General features: G+C 39.6%; 1 long non-coding RNA gene across 1 annotated transcript; it reads right to left on the reverse strand.

Annotated features, from left to right (window-relative positions):
• Positions 1–638: 638 nt before the first annotated feature.
• Positions 639–14,442, reverse strand: LOC109298181. Its single transcript, XR_002097512.1, has 3 exons — positions 14,370–14,442; positions 9,399–9,555; positions 639–1,285 (listed from the first exon to the last, which is right to left on the reverse strand). It is a non-coding gene; the product is annotated as an uncharacterized LOC109298181 (long non-coding RNA).
• Positions 14,443–16,632: the final 2,190 nt, after the last annotated feature.

Consider the following 16,632-nt stretch of genomic DNA (forward strand, 5'->3'; position numbering starts at 1 on the left):
GGATTATTTCACAATGTTTTTCTCACATTGCTAAATATTTCTACACACTCAGGGTATGACAATGTATCAACCTCTTGTTTGTTTTTTTTATTTCAGTTCTTTTAATTTAATTAATATTTAATTAAAAGAAGGTTATTTGACTCTCTTTATGGCATTATTTGATTATATATTTACACTTTCCTTTGTCTTGCTCTACAATAAAATACATTTAATCTTAGTTGGTTGATTTGCTGCCCTTATGGTATTCAACTGCTTCAAATATTTTAAGTCTTATTCCTGAGAAAACTATAACTTCAATTAAGTGGCAAAAGACACTTACATCAAAAAGCTTAAAAAAACTAAACTTCTCCCTCTTTTATATAACTCATAGTTAAATTCATCCTACATTACAAACTGTAATAGCATTTGTAAATGGAATATGGAATAACAACTGAACATGTTTTTATAAATATTTTCTTTGATATTGCTTGTACTACAATATTGGGCCTAATGTGTTAGCTTCAAGTAACAGAAATCACTATGTGGATTCACTAGGTAGTATCATAAGTCAAATATCATATGATCCAGTGTCAGGTGTCAGAAGTGCAAGATATCAAATGGAAGGTACTATGGTCAGTGTATGAAGAAACAGAGAGCCCTTCTAAATAATTATTTTAATCTTATCCATAACTTACAAATGATTCATCTCTTGTGAACACAGAATTCATGAAAAATTGAGCATCTAACCAGGAACATGATACTGAGTTGGTCTTCATTATACTGAGAACAAAACGTGCAGGACAGTAAGTTTCACTATGTAGGGAAATACAAATGCATTCTGAGCAATTATTAATTCTACAAGGAGGCCTGTCACCTCTTCATTAGTTAGGGAATTAAGTTCAGATTTCCCTTCTGGCACCATAATTTATTATAGATCCAGGTTGTAACTGAATTTCTCAGATAGTCTTTCTAATTGATTGCATCTGCAGAAGTTTTTTTTTCAAATTTTTAAAATATATTTTAAAGATGAAGCTCCTTCTGCAACAATGAATTAAACCCTGAAGAGCTCTAAAAATAATAATATTTAGAAAAAATGGAATGTAGATATTAATAACAAAACTCCACTAGTTTTCAAAGCCACAGCAGTGCAAGGTGTCACTACTTCAGAATCCAAGAGGAACTGAAATTTTGTAATGTTCCATCATCCAGAACAATATATTCCTCAAAAATTAATTGCACATTAGTTGCCTTCCCTGATTCTTGTTTTTCATTTCTTCCTCCAAGTTATACAGGGATGACCTCAGTCCTGTAAAGAAAGAAGTCAGTTATAAACTGGAGTAAGTGGGTATAATTCCCATGCAAGAACTTAACTATATTCAGCAGTGACATAAGCAATACTAATTGTCATCCACTGGGTATAAATTATAGCATAATGGATATAACCAGCATCAAATTTAGTCATACAAAAGTGCAACATATGCACCAGATTTTAATATGACCTCAGAACCAGGAAGATCTCATTCACAGTTTGTCCTGAGAATCTGATCTTGACTATTGAAGGCAATGGGAATCAAATTGGACAACAAGAAGGGAGAAAAATATAGGAGAAGCAAGTAAGATCTTTCCCTGCCAAAACTAAATGACACCCTTGTGAACTTCGAACTTCTGAAGGAGGGCAAAAAAAAAAAATCAACCTTTGTGTAAGTGAAACACCCAAATGATGTTACACCATTTTTTCTACTTGTTTACAAGGCATTTCAATATTATTAAGGAGTGCTGTCAGTTGTGGTCAGATACTACTGCATTGTGGTCAAAGTTCTCATTGGCTGGAGTTGGAGTGAGAAAATACTTGGTAATACAGTGTCCTCCCATTCTATCATCTGAAGCTTTTATTTAACTAACATTATGAGTCTGAATTCTATATTTGAAGAATATCTTCTAATGACAGTCTAAAGCTATAATATCCCTAGAATTTCTGAATATCCCTATTTTGTCTTAGGAGCTAGGGATATACATTACACATAAACCAGTTTAAGTGATCAGAAACTGGTTTAAACCTGTAACAGAACATATGTTCAGTGCACATAAACCAATCTGAAAAGAGATGAAACTGGTTTGAGATAAATCTGGTTGAATATAGTATCAGGCTTAACTGATTTGGATCAAACCAGTTTATGCAATGTTTGTCCCAGAAGCCTTCCTGGTTTAGGTTAAATCAGAGCCAGAATCCCAGTTATTTCTTAGGTCAAATTTATCTCTGGGTCTAGTTATATGAGCAAAGGAAGTGAGGCATGATTTGTTTAAAGCTAAACTAAAAATCAGTCAATTCACCAGCCCAAAACTCCACACAAGTCAGTCCCATGCATGCAGAGTTCTGAATCCCCTAAGGGATCAATCCCTTAACTTCTCTGGTAAAATGTATTGTGCCTCTATAGTCCTCTATCCTATCCACACTAGAATTAATTGTCATTTTCAAAACACTTTGGATTAATGTAAAAGAGTTTTGAGGTTATATATTTGTAATGATCAAGAGGTAGTTTTCTTGAATAGATACCTGCATAAAAAATATTCTTCAGCATGTCAGGAAAAGCTCATACTGATCATAAAGCAATTTGAAGACTAGTCTATATATGATCTACATTTGGATAGGAAGCAGTTTTCTTTTACTGAAAAATGTTTTTAAGCATCAAATTTATTCATGTTTATTTTTCCCCATAAGACTTGTTGGGGGAAAAAACATTTTTACAGCATCTACTTAATCTTTTCTTTTAGTTGACTTTCAAGATGTGCTTAATTGATCAAAAAGGCAAATTCCAAGTACCTTATATTAATAAGTACAAGGCATCATGCATTATTCAATAGGCTGACCTATATGCAAATAACAAAGCATAGAAATTTTAACATAAAAGTAATTTTTATTAGTCTTTTCCCCCTCTCATATCACAATTCAACACGTTAATTCTGAATCTACACATTTAGAACAGAGTACGTAAAGTAATATTTTGTTTCCTTGATTGTTTGCTTTGATTGATCCTGAGACAACATGGTCTAGTGCAGTGATTCTCCACCAAGGTGCCAGGGCGCCCTGGGGTGCAGCAAGATTCTTTCAATGGAGCTGCTGGAAGTGTGAGGAGATAAACAATGTGTGAAGAAATAAGCAGAAAAGGGTAGACTCAGGCTTTCCATGCCTGATGACCTCATCATCTCCACTGTCTAGCCCCTCTGGAAGGAGATAAGCACTATAACAAATTAACTAGTTTTTTTAAATGGGGTGCTACTCAATTCACAAAAATTGTGGAGTGGTGGCTTGAGTCTAACAAGGGGTGCCTTCATGCACATTGAATTTAGTCACACTTAAATGCTCATGTAGATGCTCCTTAAAGGTCCCGGTGTGCCATGACTTTTAAAAACCAGTGTGTGCAGTTTTTTTCCCCAATGTCACCTTACCATTATATGTATTAAGCCTTAAGCTCTAATTAAAACATACCACCCACCTTTGAGCATGTGTATAGGCAGCCAGTATCTATAAACCCTATCTTTATTATTTCATATTGGTATATGTTTTTAAAGGTTTATTTTATTTATAACTTTATATATGAATAAAATACGCCTTACCATTGGATAGGAAACAAAACCTGTAGCCTTGCTGCTGAGGGATGGTAATAATAAGATACTTGTAAAGAATGGAGAGGATTCAAGATTTAAACTGCCTCTAGAAACCTCTGGTCTATTTATTAATGCAGTGCCTGCACTGCAGTTCTCTAATGAGGAATAATAAATTTTGCAGACACTTCTATTTCCAACAAAAATCCCTAATGGAAAAGAAACAAATAGCAACACAATTCTGAATGCTGGCCTTTTGGTCAAGTGAACGCTATCACCTGTGTGCTGCTGTGAGGTTGTTACTTGTCTTTGGTATTCATTGAGAGAAACCACTCTTCTCCCAAAAGCCCAAATTGCTCACTCGTTCACTCTCAATCCCCAGTTGAAGAGCTTAGAGTCTATACTGAATATTGTCAGTAGTTCCTGCTCTTTTACCTTACAAGGGACATAAATCTAGGCCAACAAAGACCTTTTGCAGTTTCTTGCAAACAATAATTTATTATTTTTTCTCATTTTGATTAGGGTGTCAAGAATAATAATTGCACCATTTCATCATTTCTCCATGTATCTTATCAATTAGATATTAACTACACTATATCAAAACAAAAAAGTGGGGGAGGGGAGTTGGAATTTAGCAGGGTTTATGATCCAGTTATGTGGCATTAATTCACCATTCAAATCACCAACCGTCTAACATGAATAACACTAGTCATCTAACATTACTGTCTGCTATTTTGTCTTTGAGCACATTCTGTATAATGAAAATTTATACTTAGTTGTGAGTATACATTTTAAGGAGGATTGGTGTGCTAAAATTCATAGATTTATAACAGAAGTATTATAATTATAAGAAATATTATTTATCCCATAGGAACACTGATTTCACTTGCACAAGTTTACTGTTAAACTAGCATCATCAAATAGACTTCTGCTGTTGCAAAATGCTTGAGTGATTATAGGAAAACTTCAAGGGATTTCAAAGTTTGTTTTTCATTGGGACCCAAAACCCAGAAGCTTATTCAAGGTTGATCTGCAATATAGTGGGACACTTGAATTCATTCAACTTTTACCTGCATTCTCAGTTCTATTAGCATGCCGCATTCTCTTCCATATTTCTATAAAGGTATATCTGGAATATGTAATATGCAGATAAAGTGACAAAGAAAGAGTACCAGTGGGAAACAGAATAAGGTTGATCATTAGTATAGTAAGGAGCTGAGTAAGTCTGATTGGCCATTGGATGGTCAGTCTCCACAAATTGAAATAATTAAGAGAACTTTCAGGTGCTTTTTAAAACTGAACTCATAGAGTATTAATAGGTTATGCTTTCCTGTTAATTTAAGTTAAAAGCCAACTCTGGAACAGGGGTCGGCAATCTTTTTGGGCAGAATGCCAAAACACCAGCCTTGACTTGGAAGATGTTGGCATGCCAAGGGCAGACAGCAGGGGAGTCACAAGGGGCCTGACCCCTGATATGGCAGTGCAGCCTTGGGCCCTTCCTTGAGGCACACAGGCCAAGCAAAATGCCTTGCATGCCAAGCTCTGGCATGCATGCTTGGGGTTGCCTACCCTGCTTCAAAATGTTCCAGAGACTATCTGGGGCTAAAAGTGACTGAATTGTGTATCCATACAAGGCAGATCATGATACTCTTGTTTGACATTTTTTACTAATCTTTTCCAGTAAATGCATTGCTCCCCTTGTCAGCCCTTGTTTTTATAGACCACTAAATTCACAAAATTGACAGGTGGACTTGGCAATTATTTTATCCATCCTTAAGTAGGTTAGAAATTGCAATGAACAGAAACAAAAAAATGAAACAGCTGTTTGGCAAAGGCTTTTCTCTGGCAACCACAATTCAATTATTTTTAAGGCATATTGAGGACCGCTGTGTAAACCTTAACGCATTTGTATTCTAAACCTTATGGGCTCAGTATTCAGCTTATGCTGGTACAATTTTAGTGGAGCTGAGGGCAGTGAGAAGTGAAGGGAGCCATGTCTGTAAGCAATGTTTCTGCTCTCCTAATTCTGAGCTGATGTAATTTAGAGAAACCCAAGTGATTATTAAGAACTATTAAGATGTGCAATAATGAGTCTGTGCACCTTATGCTCCATACTGCCCCTCAAGCCTGTTATAGTCTCTTTGTAGGTTATGTGGGGAAAAACAGGTGGCCTAGAGTCAACTACAACAACTCTATGCCCTTCAGTGATTTTCACCGGGCAGATGAAAAGTCTGGATGCCTATCAGTGTCCAGGATTAAAAGTTAAAAGTTCACTTGAGCCTTCTGACCTATTGCAATAGATTTATTAAGGGAAGCCATTTTAGCTAACAGCACTTAAGTGTATGACTTGTCTGTCATTATATTCAGCTATATATGACCCTGCAGCCTAACTGACGAGGTGACCACTTACAGCTTTCAACAGAAGCCTACCACAGAGTTTGAAGTCAAGCCTCCAAAGCTATAGCAGGATGTCATAATTTCTGCCATCCCAGCACACCTAAGATTGAAAAGTGAGTTCTATTTTAATACTAGAAATGAAGCCTGTGAAGGGTTAACTCTAAAATGTAACTATGCTTTAAAGCCTAAATTAAAAAAACAACTTCAATAAATATACAGGAGACATTGTTAGACAAGATATGTGTACTATGACAAACTTAAAATTACCTTGGAGTGCTTTGGTACTTGCTTCATGTTGCTAGATTTCCATCCATTAGCAAAATGAGATAGGAAGGAAGTCTTATGTTCATCTAAAACACCTATTTCCTAATGTGGACAGCAGTGATTTAGTTCCATTAAAAGTAATGGAGTGAGACTGCCTGTGAAGACTGCACAGAACATTGGGCACTAGCAAATATTACCAATGTGGGTAATAGTAAACTTGCAGACTATTTTGGCTCATAGTTGAACAGAAGTTTGCATTAGATTAAAGATTTAAACTTTAAACATATTCACAGAAAACAGCATGAGAATCTGCTAATGTTTATTTGCAATCACTACACTTCCTAACAGAGCCCAACTTACATGTATGCAATGTTTCCTCTGTGTTTTATAGAGTGCATTTTAGACGCGATTCTAGCAGTGTAGACAACAGGCTTTCTGACGCACCACTGAAAAACTATAGGTTTAAGTTAGAACCACTTACATAAACCACTACTGTAAAGCAGTTGTTCTTTAAAGTTAATTTTAAAAGAAGGTCAAAGAGAGCGAGAGAGAGAGAGCGCTTGCAAGACTGACTACTTGTGCCAAGACCTTGAATTTTAGGTTTCACTTTGGTGTACTTTTTTTAGAAAAAAGTGGAATTTTTAAGTTAACAGATTGAAATAAAATAAAACAGGAATAGGAACATGAATCAGAGGAACAAAAAACTACAAAAACAGCATTAGGAAAGTGTGTCAATTTTGATTTTTATTCTGAGCACTTTAAAAAACCCCAAACCTTTCTGTCTCTAAGTGCCCATGGAAAATGAAAGACTTTTTACTGTGTATTGGCTTTAGCCAGCCACACTGTGCAAGGTTGCTCACAATGTTTTCATACGGTCATTGCCCTTCCTGCGGCACTCTATTCATCCCGTCAAAGGCCTCTACTAAACTGACACTTCCAATTTTGAAATTCTGCAGCATTTTACACAGGCGAGACAGGCTGGCAGACGAGTTAACAGTATACAACTAATTACAGTGAAACTGCTGATTCAGTGTTACCTACCAGTTCAACGTCCACCCAGAAGGCAGCCTATAATCATGATAGCACTGGAAATAAAAGTCTTCCTGAACTCACTGGGGACTACAGCTGGGAGAGATCCAGAGGCTACATGAATAAAAAAAAAAAATGGCAGGGTCCAGAGAACTTCCTAAGAGCTTTCCTCCTAGCTGGGGAGGAAAAAAAATCAGCCAGCAATCAGCTTGATAAATTAGCACTGAAACACAACTAGCTGAGCAGAGGGGTACTCTGTTGCTGTGAGGAAATCACTGGAGGTACAGTGGGATGTAGGGAAATGGCCTGAAGGCACGTCATAGACTAGGACTTTTCAGTACCTGCGAACTGTATTGTTGTAGTAGGAAATGTTGTCTTATCTTTCATTATAGTGTAAAATACTCTTGCTTCAGGTATTTTCATCCTTCTGTTCATGGTGGCCTCAAGGGGAAATAAAAAACCCAAACAATTCTCTTTAAATCATGTGCCATTAAGGGAAAGACATACACAGCTGGTGGAAGTATTTGCAAGGCTGCCTCATAGGATGTTGTAGACCAGTGTGTTCCAGGTATCAGAAGGAGGATGGTCCAAATGCCTAATCTCAGAGTTAGAAACTGGAGTTTAGTTTTCTGCCCTAGCACCGATAGAATCATAGAAACTATCTATCAAACATCATCCTCAACTAGATCATCCCATCCAAGGCTTTTTTCTAGCCGGGTCTTAAAAACCTCCAAGGATAGAGATCCTACAACCTCTCCGAATAGCCTGTTTCAGTGATTTACTACCCTCCTTGTGAGAATTTTTTCCCCCTAATATCTAACCTCAACTTTCCTTGCTGCAACTTGAAACCATCGCTCCCTGCTCTGTCATTTGCCACCACTGAGAACAGTTTACCTCCATCCCCTTTGGAACCACCGTTCACATAGTTAAAGGTTGCTATTAAACCCCCCTCAGTCTTCTCTTCTCCAGACTAAATAAATCCAGTTCCCACAGTCTCTCCTCATAAGTTATGTTCCCTAGCCCTCTGACCATTTTTGTTGCCCTCTGCTGGACTCTACTATTTGTCTGCATCCTTTCTATACTTTGGGGTCCAAAACTGGACACAGTACTTCAGATGGGGCTTCTCCAGTTCCAGGAAGAAATCACTCCCTTCAATCTTCTGAGAAATCTCCCTCAGCACTCCTAATGAAGCCCAGTATGCTGTTAGACTTCTTGGTAACAAGGGCACATTGCTAGCTTATATTCATCTTATTTCCCACTGTCACCCCCAGGTCCTTTTCTGCAGAGCTGGTGCTTAGGCAGGCAGTCCCCAGTCTATACCAGTGCTTGGGATTGTTCTGTCCTAAGTGCAGGACATTGCACTGGTCTTTCTTGAACCTCATGAGATTTCTTTTGATCCAATCCTCCAATTTGTCAAGGTGTCTCTGAATCCCAGCCCTACCCTCCAGTGAATATACAGCCTCTTGGATTAGTATTGTCAAAAAGCAGCAATCTTTTGTTCAATATTTACATGAGAGAAGGCATCAACCATCTCCCAAGGGTTTATCCTGGGTCCAATACTGTTTAATATATTGTGACTATTTCCCACTTTGCAGTATGTCAAACTGTTTTTGAGATCTAGTATCACCTGAGGGGAGAACAGGGGTGTGGAGTGCTAGAGCACATGGGAGTGCAGGAGGAGAAGTGACCATGGGAGGGAGGGTGAAACAGTTCTGTTGTCATTTGACAGTCCTTTTTTAAATCTCTGTGCCAGGCTTTCCTTTGAAAACAGGGCAAAAATCTTCTTTTGACCAAATCAATGGGGCACCAGGTTAAGTGTTTAAAAATGGACTGTTCCAGTGACAACAGAATGCATGGCTAAATTTGCAAATAGAATCAAGTGGGATGCAGATGCAGATGTTTTGAAGAAAAGGGTAAGGATTCAAAATGACATTGATAAACTGGAAAATGGTCCAAAACTAATCAAATTAAATTCAGTAAGGACAAATGCAAAGTTCTTCACTTAGGATGGAACAATTGGATGCACAACTATAAATTGGAGAATGAATGCTAAACTACAAGTTAAATACTAAACAATAGTATGGTATTATTACAAGAGAATTCAATAGCACACTTTGTTGTTTTACCAGAAGTGCCTCCTGCAAGTCAAGGGAAGTGATTCTTCTGCTCTAATCAGCAAAGGTCTAATCCCCAAACTGGAGAAGAGGAGGTTGAGGGGAGATATGATAACAGTCTTCAAATACAGCAAAGGTGATTATAAGGAAGAGGGTGATGTACTGTTCTCTGTGAACACAGAGAACAGGATAGGAAGTAACTATCTTAACAGTGCAACAGCGAACTTACATTAGGTATTAGGGGGTGCATCTACATGTGCAATTAATACAAAGCAATAAGCTCTGGCACATATCACACCAGTGTATTGCTCCTGGGCATGTTTACATGTGCACTGGGGACTGCAGCACATTGAGTCGGGTTAGAGCAGCCCCAGGTAGCAGAGGTTTCCTGGGGTCAACCTGCCAGGCTAGGGCTGCTCTGACTTGGCTCAGTGTGCTGTGTAGGGGCTTGCTGGGGCACAAAGGCTGTTTCAGTGTGGGGCTAGCTGACAGGCAGTCCCCGCAGTGAAGCACCCCCATGCCCCAGCCAGCCTCATCAGCACCTACATACAAGTTGCTGCACAGTAAATAACACAGTAATGCAGGGTAGTATTTGTATTTACAAGCACTAACCTATGGCAGTGCTTATTAGTTTACTGTAACTTAATAGGGCCACATGTGTAGACACAGAAATTTTACTGTGGGAACTAATTAAGCAGCTCTGCAGTAAATGTGTAAATGCCCCCAGGAAGATCTTTTTAACTATGAAGGTAATTAAAGAGAACATATTTCCTAGAGAATTTATAGAATCTCCATTACTGGATGTTTTCAAGAGTAGGTCAGACACATCCTTGGATGAGATGGTTTTTGACAGGGAAGACACTGCCTGAGCAGGAGATTGGATTAAATGATGTCTTGAGGTTTACTTTTAGGGGGACCTTGGATAAGTCAGTCTCTCTCTGTGCTTCACTTTCCTACCTGTAAAACAGAAATGATAGCATTTCCTTAAGTGGGTCTTTTGAGAATAACTACACTGAAGATTGGAGGTGCTCAAACACTATGGTAGTAGAGGATTTATAGGCACTTAAGATACATGAAGGTGAATAATGTATCCCAATGCCCGAAAGTGGAGGTGCTTACTTTATTTTACTTTTGACTTCATGCATTAAGCTTGCTAATACATCAGTCCATTTTGCCTTGGCCCTTTAATGCACCCCTTTTAAATGGCAAAATATATTAACATTGGAAATAATGCACAAAGGCCCACATTCAAAAAGAAATTTATGTGTGCTCATTGCTTTTTAGTCAGAATTTATATGCCTCTTCTCTGCTGTGCAATTCAGCAAAGTCCCACCTAAATGTTTATGTGCATGCAAAGTCTTGGGTATTTCAGCACAGAATTATGCATTTCAGAGCTTAGTTGATAATGGATCTAGGTATTGAAAAAAGGTACTTATATGCATGCTTAGTAAGCCTGCCATTTTGAATGAGATGCATGTGATAGCACCTTAATCCTGCATAAACCTGTTTGGGAATCTGTTGGCCCCTATATCCTTTGACAGACTCAACCTGTTAGGTATCTCTTTGGTACACTTGACAGAGAAGGTGGAGGACTCTAACAATTTTGTTCTAGAGACTTCTAACCCTAACAGGGTGCATCTACACATGCATTTGACCTGAGATCAGTTTACTTGCGAATAAACTACTCATGAGTAAATGCTCCCAGGCAGGCATCTACATATGCAGGGAACTGGGAACAGTTTGCAGCTCTAGGTTCCTCCTGGGAGTGAGCCCAGGGGCTGATGGGGAGCACTGGGCTAGGAGACAACTGTCTCCTGGCTGGGACTGGGACATTGCACCTTGTTCCTGGGGGAGGTGCCTGCTGCCAGGGTGGGGACAATGTCCCCCTGCCCTGGAAGCAGGGAGTCCCTGGCCCCAGCTCCCTAACTGGGGGCAGGGAATTTGGAAGGAGCTGCAGAGGAGCGATAGGTCTCCACCTCCTACCTTGATCTGCCAGTGAGACACCTAGATAGCTAACTGCTAACTGCCCCACTGGTGGATCAGGGCAGAGGGCTCAGTCCTGCCCCTGACCAGGACGGTTTCCAGCACCTGCTCCACAATCAGAGGACAGATTCTAGGGAGCCTGTCCTTCGCTCAGCTATGTGTGCATGGAGCTGAGTGGGAAACAGGTGGGAAAGCCTATTCCCTACTCAGGTCCATGAGAGTGGAGCTGGGCAGGGAACAGGCTGAGTAACTTGTTCCTCGCTCGGGTCTGTGATCATAGAGCTGGGTGGGGAACAGGCTGGGGAGCTCTGCAGCTCTGCAGGCTGGGAGATCAGGATCTCCCAGTGCTGGCCCTGTGACTGGAGCTGGTACTGGGAGAAAAGAGTCTCCCACCCTCCACTCTCTGCTCTCAATCTTGGAGCAGTGGGCTTGGAGCTCCCTGCTGATGGGGCAGGGGAACAGTCCTTATTCAGGCTCTGCTGGAGGAGCCTGCCCAGGCAGCAGGCAGCTCCCAGGGGCAGAAAGCAAACTCCTGCCCTTTGGTAGCCAGCTGACTGGGAGCAGATTTGCTTCCAATCAGGTGTCTACATGAGCATTTCTGTGCCATTAGTAATCACAAATAAATTTACTACCTGCATTTGCAGGTAGCAAATTTACTAATGTTTAGTGAGATTTACTGCACAGTAAGCATGTACAGATGCACATGCTTACTGTGCAATAAACTACACTACTTCACAGTAAAGTGTCTTGTGTAGGGGACTTATGCACCTACAGTTTGAACCCACATCTCTCACTTAGGGAGTCTTAGCCACTCAGAACATGGAATAGGCAGGGACCAAGATGCTAGTTTCACTCAGGGTGGATTATGGAATCCCAAAATGTATAAAAGTCACAGGTCTAGAAAGAGAGGAAGGAATAGAGAGCTTGCCTTTGCAAGTAACATGTCAGGAGCACTCCAGGCATGTGGGTGCTCTCTTTAAAGAGACAGATCCCTGGTTTCTGCCCCCAACCTTTTAAGGATAAAACATTTCGACAACATTAAGAAGTAGGAAGAAAACCTCAAGGGGAGAGCTGCGCTCACTAGGCCACAGGGCTATGTAATTTTTTTTTTTTTTGTTCTCTATTTGGTCCTATTAATAGTTGCTGAGAACCCCAGTTTCAAAAGCAGGAATGCAGCATGACTATGACCTGGTGATTAGAGCATGTTTCTGGGAAGTGGGAGATATAATATACAATTTACAACCCAGGTTTCTTACCACCTGGGCAAGTGTCCTAATCACTTGGTCACTGGGCTAAAGTAAGTGAGTTGTCCTTTGTTTGTGACTTGATAAGGCCATGAAATTAGTTTAGGTTTAGGCTGCAGTTTTTCCATTTGTCTCCTAGCTTAGCAGAAACCCTAATGTGGGGCTGAAGACAATGACATAAAAGCCTCCTCACTCCAAGATGGGGGTAGAGTTCTAGACACATGCTCCTATTCCACTTTTCCTGTTGGCTAGCCTATGTATCCCTCTGCATTGTGTGCTGTCTGCTACATTATATGCTGACTACAGAATGCATGCATTTGTCTACATTGGAGGTATAGAGGCCCAGGATGTTAAACTCTTTATTTCAAATTCTACCATTTAGTCCACCTAAATTTTGGGCATAACAATATACAGCATCATGGAGATGAAGAGCCTTAATAAATCAGGCCCAGATTGTATAGTCTATACTTTTTATTTGCAGGTTAACTCTCATGCTAGTTCTTTTATAAAGGAAAGGAAATATTTCCTAAAGATACTGATAAAAAATGCAAGGTATTATCAATGAAACTTAAAAAATGATCATGTTTCTCCTTGTGTTATATTCTATGTATTTGTTTTCCCTTGAGCAGACAGCAAGAAAAAGATGGATTTAAAACTTGATATGGAGTCATAAAGAATGGATAGGCTTTCAGACAGCCTGCCCAGGGGTGAAAATGTTTGCACCCCTACATTGCAAACATTTTGTAGTAAAGATCTGTGGACTTGTTCTGTAGTTCACTACTTTTACTGCACCAAGCATTCTTATGTCATTGTATAAATAAAAATTAATTAACAGAATAGAAATGAGAAGGGCCATCTCCAAACAAGTACTTTTAAAATAGATATCAGTGATTTTTTAACCTAGCTGCTCAAGGAGTCTAAACATAAAAAAAAAAAAGTATTACTGGCTTCTAGTGATACTGATAAAGGAACTGGCCCCTTACTTTGAGAGATCCTATGGTCTGATATAACATCTGAATAGCCCCACTATTAAAATTGGCATCTACTTTCCTTCCTAAAGGCTTCAAGGGTAATGTCATGCCAGTCCATAAACCAGCATAAGAAATTATATGTATATCAGTGGTTAAAACATCCCTCAAACACCTACAACTGCCTGCAGAGATATTTAAAAAAAGAAGAAAAGAGATAAGATATATGTTTCTATATATGAAAAGAAGCTTTGAACATGAAAGAGTTTCTTTCCTTCAGAAAAACCTTGTGTAAACAGGTAAGAGGCTTCATATCATGAGATAAGGAAAATGTGGGGTAAAAATCTAGCACAGGATGGAGCTATAATCTTTTTACAAATGGTGAAATATTTTTACATCAAATATGATAAATTAAAAAAAAAAGTTGCACATAAATTATAGCATTTGTAAATGGGAGACCAGAAGGTGGAGGTGGGGGGGAAGGAGTAGAAATAGCAGATCTCAGAAACTCCTCTACTTGCCAAAAATAAAGACAAAGCAAAACATACATATCAGGAAACTATTCATAGACCTGACTCCTAAACCCTGTACTCCAAAGACTCCTCTCCCAAGAGAACCATTAAACTGGGTTTTGTATACCAGTATGTCAAATAAGTGTTTCTATTAAAAAGCAGTCAAAACAGGAACATGAAACTGAATGGAAAACCATTTATCATTGTCCCACTGAAAGGCAGATAATCGGTTGCTATTTAGGAGACGTCAGGAAGCAAATAAAATAAACAAAATACCTGTTTTCCCTCCACACTCAGCTCAGATTTGGCTCTTAATGCACTGAAGTCTCTCTCATTTTTTAAGTCCTTACTACCTTGTGGTAAAAAGGAAGGAAAATTAGAAGTAGGTCTTGCTCAAAGACTAAAATGAATGTATAGGAGGATTTAAAGGGATGAAACTATTAACTTGTAAGAATATTCAAAAGCTTCATCTTCAGAGCATTTACAAACAAGGATAACCTCATATGAACAATCCCATTTTAGCCTCTATGGGTATGATCATGTACCACTATTTCTGGTGGGCAAATACAGTTATTTTTGTATCCCACAAGGTCCAAATACATTAGTCATTGACTAAGACCACTGATTCCATCAGTCATGAAGCCTTGTGGAAAGTACTGGCCACAATCAGATGACTGTAACCATTTTTTTGTAGAGGCATGAAGACAGATCTATTTGCCACCTGAACTGGGGTCAAGCAAGGATGTGTCATCCTCTGTTCTCCATTTTTTTGACAGTCATCTTCGTTCTCATTAATTACCACCTTCCTTCCAGAATTGACATTGACCAAACAGGTGGAGGGCTTTTCAGTTTGGGACATTTCATTCAAAGACCAAAAGATTCAAAACAACCATCCTTGATCTTTAATAAGTTGGTGACTTATGTCATCCTTGTTCACACTGAGCAAAACTTCCAGACTGCACTGGATCTCTTCAGAGAAGCCTACCAAATTTTGGGCCTCTCTCTTAACATCAAAAAGACTAAAGTGCTATATCAGCCTGCTCTGCGCCATGAATGTGATACCCCCTTCCCAAATTACCATTGAGAGAGAGACCATGGAGGTAAGTTGAGCTCTTCCTACTTGGATAGTTACCTCTCTCAGAGAGTGAACAATGATGCAGATATCCAACACAGAAGCCAATGCTCAGGTACCTCCATTGGGAAATTGTTTTGGTATGCCTTAATTGATTGTGATCTTTGGAAAGAAACCAAGATCCATGTCTACATTGAAGTTATTATTCCCACTCTTCTATATGGATGTAAAATGTGGGTGACCTGCTGTCATAAACCCAAGAGCCTGAAGAAATATGAGTTCCTCCAGAAAATCGTCCACGTCAAATGAGAAAAAATACAGTGCAAATGCCAGCATCCTTGCTGAAACCAATGTTACCAGCAATAAATTGGTGATCCTCAAGCACCAACTTCACTGGGCTGGACATTTTGTGTAGATTCCTGACTCTTGACTCCCAAAACAAGTTCTCTACTCCCAGCTTAGCTATGGACTGAGATCTCATGGTGGCCAGAGGAAGCTCTACAAGGACAAATTGAAGGCATCTCAAGAAAATGGATGCCAATATCCAGAGCTGGGGGTGAGCTGGCTGCTAACTGGCTCCATTGGTACTGCAACCTCAACCAAGCACCAGTTCATTCTGAGGTAAAGTGTCTTGCCCTCCAGGCAGAAATGAGAGTGTGGAGAAAGTTAAAAGAAAGGAATGTCAGCCTACTCCCCCTGTGGAAAGACATGCAACTACTGCAGATGGATCTTTGTCTTGAGGATTGCTTGAGGAGGGGTTTAAACTAAGTTCACCAGGGGAAGGAGACTTAAGCCCTGAGGTAAATGGGGAAGTGGGTGACCTGAACAAGGCACAAGCAGGAGGTAGCAACAGAGGAAGCCTCCTCATTCTTCCTGAGAAATTAGGGCAATCAGCTAGTTACCTCAGATGTCTACACCTGAATGGATGGAGCTTGGGAAACAAGAATTGGAAGTCCTTGCAAATCACAGACTTATAACATGATTTGAATAACAGAGACATGGTGGGACAGCTTGTATGACTGTAGTACTGACATGGGTGGGTATAATTGTTCAGCAAGGACAGGCAGGGGAAAAGAGGAGGAGTTACTCTATATGCAAAATAACTGTATGATTGCTCAAAGGTACAATATGAAACTGGAGACAGGCCTGTTGGAAGTCTGGGTTAGTGTCAGAGGAGAGAGCAACAAGGATGATCTCATAGTGGGTGTCTGCTATAGACCACCAGACCAAGAGTCTTGCATTTAGGGCAGAACAATCCCTTACACTGGTAGAGACTGAAGATTGACCAGCAAAGCAGCAGCTCTTTAGGAAATGACCTGGGAATTACAGTGGACAATAAGTTGAATGTAAGCCAACAATGTGCCCTTTTTGAGAAGAAGTCTAACAGCATACAGGGCTGCATTAGGTGAACTATTAGCAGCAGATTGAGGGAAGTGAGTATCCCCCTCTATTTGGCACTGGTGAGGC

The sequence above is a fragment of the Gavialis gangeticus genome, unplaced genomic scaffold (genome assembly GCF_001723915.1).
Source record: "Gavialis gangeticus isolate Ggan-Ray unplaced genomic scaffold, GavGan_comp1, whole genome shotgun sequence".
In the NCBI taxonomy this organism is placed as follows: Eukaryota; Metazoa; Chordata; order Crocodylia; family Gavialidae; genus Gavialis; species Gavialis gangeticus.